A 5042-nucleotide genomic window follows, 5' to 3' on the forward strand; every position below is an offset into this window, starting at 1 on the left:
TGGTCACAACAACACTGTGCTGTCAGTGAAGTTTATCACGTGGTAAAGTATCGTTCCGCCCCTCATTCACTCCGATTGGTTGAAGGAACAACTAGCACCTCTAGCCCCCGTTCCCCCACTGACATCAATAATCCGAGGCCCATTGTGGGCTGGAGCATGCTCAGTGCGTCCTGCTTTTGCTGCTGTTCATCAGGTGTAAGAGAGAGAGGGCTCATCCCTGTTTCTCCTGATGTCAGACAGTAACAACAACTACTTGCATTGTATGGAGCCTTTCACATTGACAAATCTCCTAAAATGCTTCACGGATGATGGAAACGTTGATTAAAGAGAACGATTTTTAGATACATCTTTAAGGCAGAGAGAGGGGGTTCGGGAGGATATTCCAAAGGTTTGTGTCCTCAGCAGCTCCAATCGTGGAGTGATATAGGTGGACAACAGCTTACAACGGAGACAGTTAGTGGTTAACAACCTCATGTCGTAGCCCCCTACCCCACACACCAGGCCTTGTTCTAACAGCCTGCCATTACACACTACCTATGGTTAGCCACTAACAATCTCCACGAACAGCTAGTCACCCTCCCCCAGCCAGATCATTATCCTTTATCCAACTGTCCTTCTCACTCTATCCACACCTATCCTTTACTCCTTTTATCCTCTCCCCACACTATCTTCTTCAAATAAACTGACTTTTTTTTCTCAGTAACATCAGTTCTGTGGAAGGATCATCGGATCTTAAACTTTAACTCTGATTTCTCTTCACAGATGCTGCCAGATCTTTTCCAGAACCTCCTGGTTGTTGTTTTTAATTTACATCTTTCACAGTTCTTTTGGTTTTAATTTACCGGGAGTTTGTAATTCATGTCCTACAGCCTCTGTCCCAGACTCTGCTGTCTCTCTCCCTCTCCCACCCAGTGACACTGCACCTGCACAGCTCATGGATAGGTGTCGTATTGCTGGCCACACCCCTCATTCACTCCCATTGGCTGCAGGACCACACAGACTCTCCTCCCATTGGTCTGGAGTTGCCGTCAATCAGCCGGGCACAATTGTCATGAGAGTGGAGGGCTAATCCCTCTCCCTGCCCTGGGATGAGCTTCATCATTCGCAGTGAATGGGGCAGTATCACAGAGCACAGGGGCTGGGGGCTATTCAGCCCATTGGGGTTGTACTCTTCCCCCTCTGGAGATGCTGCAAATCTGTCCCAAGTCCCCTCCCATGTGCCCATATCCCCCAAATCTTTCCTTAAAAAGTAAAATTCCAAGTCTTTTCGAGAATGCCTGCTGAATCTGTGTTGTTCAGACTGTTCCAGATGCTTAGAACTTACTGAGTAAAATAGTGTTCACATTTTCACCTTGTATTATTTGCCAATTACTTGAAAGTAGTTACTAAAAATTGTGACAGTGTTAACAATTCCTCTCTCTCTGCAAATTCAAAACTTTGGAATCAAATCTGCACCAGATCGAAATCACTGCTTCACCTTCTCAGCTCCAAGGTTAATTATTTGTGCTTCAGCTAGCTCTCCACAAAAGAGAGGAATGCATCTTAATTTATTAACATCAAAGAAACAGACCTTCGTTCCAATTCGTCCGTGCCAACAAGGAATCCTAAACTAATGGATTCCCATTTACCATCTATTGGCCTGCATCCATCAAAACCCTTCCTATTCGTGTACCCAATTGGAAGCCTATTAAATGTTGTGATTTTATCAGCCTCCACTATTTCATCTGGTAGCTCCTCCCATACACACACCACACTCAGCTTGAAAACGTTGCCAGTTAGATCCCTTTTAAAGCTTTGCCCTCTCAACTTAAACCCATGTGCTCTAGTTTTGGACCCACCTAACCTGAGGAAATAGGACCCCAGCTGCTCACCTTTTCCACACCCCTCGTGAAAATCTTCGAGTTTAACCTACTGCGAATCCTCTTGCAAGGATGCCTTCCTTGAAGAAGCTCTCTTCCTCCCTCTACAAGGATTTCAGTGAGTCTCTCTTTCTCACTGCACCCCCCCAGGTCATCTCCTCTGCACAGAAACTCTTCAGCCACGTTCTCAAACAGACTCGTTACCACAGCCACATCTCCTTCCTGAACACCTGCCTACCTCCTTCCACCTATCCCACCTCCATCGCCCCTCCCCCAAGTCCCTCCTCCCTACCTTTTATCTTAGCCTGCTTGGCAAACTCTCTCCCATTCCTGAAGAAGGGCTTATGCTCGAAACGTCGAATTTCATGTTCCTGAGATGCTGCCTGACCTGCTGTGCTTTAACCAGCAACGCATTTTCAGCTGTGATCTCCAGCATCTGCAGACCTCATTTTTCACATTTTTCACCCTCTAGTTCTGGACCCACCGAACTTGGGAAGAAGTCCCTGACTGCTCACCTTATCCGGTCCCTTCATGATTTTATAAGATCACCTCTCAGCCTCCAACTCTCCAGGGAAAATAGTCCCAGCCTATTCAGCCTTTCCCAATAGCTCAAACCGTCCAACCCTGGCAAAGTCCTTGCAAACGTTTTCTTAACCCTTTCAAGTTTCTCAATATTATTCCAAGAACAGGGAGATTGGAACTGAAAACAGAATTCCAGAAGGGCCTTAATCAGTGCCCTGTCCAGCCACAATATGACGTCACAACAGCTGCATTCAATGCAATGACCAATAAGGGGGAGCGTACCAAACGCTGAATTCACTACCCCGCCTCCCTGTGACTCTACTTTCAGGGAACTATGAACCTGCATTCCAAGGTCCCTTTGTTCAGCAACGCTCCCCAGAATGTCACCATTAAGTGTATAAGTCCTGCCCAGATTTGCCTTTCCAAAATACAACAGCTCACATTTATCTAAATTTAACTCCGTCTGCCATTCCTTGCTCCAATGGCCCATCTGATCAAGATCCTGTTGTATTCTGAACTAACCTTCTTCACTGTCCACTACACCTCCAATTTTGGTGTCTTCTGTAAACCTACTGACCATACCTCATATATTCACATCCAAGTCATTTATTTAAGGGCCCAATATACATCCTTGAAGCACATTACTGCTCCCAGGCCTCCAGTACACAAAGCAACCCTCCGTCATTCTCTGTCTCCTACCTTCAAGGTACTTTTGTAATGGTTACTCCCCCTGCATTCCGTGTGATCTAACCCTGCTAACCAGTCTGCTTTGTGGAACCTTGTTGAATGTCCAAATAAACAACATTCACCGCCTGGCTTCATCAATTTTCTTTGTCACTTCAAAACACTCACTCAAGTTAGTGAGACACAATTGTGCATGTACAAAGCCACATTGACTCTCCCTGATCATTCCTTACCTTTCTAAGTAGATGGATATCTGTCCCTCAGAATCCCTTCCAACAACTTGCCTGCCACTGACTTCAGGCTCACTGTTCTCTTGTTCCATGGCCTCTCCTTACCACCTTTTTAAAATAATGGCACCTCACCTGTTGCTAACAACGATACAAATACCTCAGGAGAGACCCAACAATCACTTCCCTAGATTTCCAGGAAGTTGCAGGATACACCTGATCAGGTTCCAGGGCTTTATCCACCTTGATGCGATTTAAGACATCCAGTACCACCTCCTCTGTAACATGGACACTTTTCAAGTTATCACTGTTTATTTCTCCAATCTCTCGAGCTTCCATATACTTCTCCAGTAAAAATGATGTGAAATATTTGCATATATTTCACACCCCCTGTGGTTCCATAGGCAGCCTTGTTGACCTTTAAGGGGTCATATTGTCTGGTCCAGTTAATCTTTTGTCTGTGATATATTTGTTTCATCTCTTTGGATTCTATTCCAGGACATCCCAGAAAGGCCTACTTCACGGACCATAGTTTTTCTTCCGACTTTTTGAACAATGCCCTCCAACATATACCCTCCACTTCCCGCACCTCCGCCTTTACCCCACCCCTCCAGCCACAATAAAGAATATAACCCTGCGATCTTCACCTTCCACCCCACTACTCTCCAGATATAGCACATTAACCTCTTATTTCTGCTCCGTGAAGTCAGACCCCACCACCAGAGACATATTTCCCTCCCCACCTCTATCTGTGTTCCGCAGAGACCATTCCCTCTGCGACTCCCTTCTTGGGTCCACACCCTCTCACCAACTCATGCTCCGCACCCTTGACCCTCCCTTACCGCCATGGGAGATGTAAAACTTGCGGCCACACCTCCCTCCGACCTCTGTCCAAGACCCCAAAGGGATCTTTTCACATCAGGCAGAGATTTGCCTGCACATCCCAAAACCTCATATACTGCATCTGGACACTATGGGAAATTTAACATGGTTCATCCAACTAACCTACACATCTTTGGACTGCGGGAGCAAACTGGAACACCCGAAGGAAACCCTCACAGACACTGGGGAGAATGTGCCAACACATACAGTCGCCCGAGGCTGGAATCAAACCCAGGTCCCTGGAGCTGAGGAAGCAGCACTAACCACAATACTGTGGGGTCTTTAGTGCTGATGTGCTGCCCCACTGATACCTCAGTCACTCACCCTGCCTCATTTTCTAAGAGGCAGCGATGACGGAGTGAAATTATCACTAGACAGTTAATCCAGAGACCCAGATAACGTTCTGGGGACCCGGGTTTGAATCCCATCACGGCAGATTTGGGAACGTGAATTCAATAAATATCTGGAAAAAATAATCGAGTGACGACAAGGAATCCATTGTCAATTGTTGGAAAAACCCATGTGGTTCACTCATGACCTTTAGGGAAGGAAAATGCCATCCTTACCTGGTCTGGTCTGCATGGGACTCCAGACCTAGAGCAACGTGGTTGACTCTTAACTGCCCTCTGGGTAAACGCAGCAAGAAATGCTGGCCGAGCCAGTGACAGCCTCATCCTGTGAATGAATAAAGAAAACAGGTCAGGTTTTGTTCCTTCTCTAGTAGGTACATCCTACAAACTCAATCAGAAATGTTCTCGTATACACTGAACAAATGCATTTCCATCCAAGCCCTTAACACTACAGCACTCCGAGGCCATGTTGGTAAAGTTAAAACCCTTTATCATTGCAACCATATTATTCTTACAGA

Source organism: Hemiscyllium ocellatum, unplaced genomic scaffold (genome assembly GCF_020745735.1).
Source record: "Hemiscyllium ocellatum isolate sHemOce1 unplaced genomic scaffold, sHemOce1.pat.X.cur. scaffold_2200_pat_ctg1, whole genome shotgun sequence".
NCBI lineage: Eukaryota > Metazoa > Chordata > Chondrichthyes > Orectolobiformes > Hemiscylliidae > Hemiscyllium > Hemiscyllium ocellatum.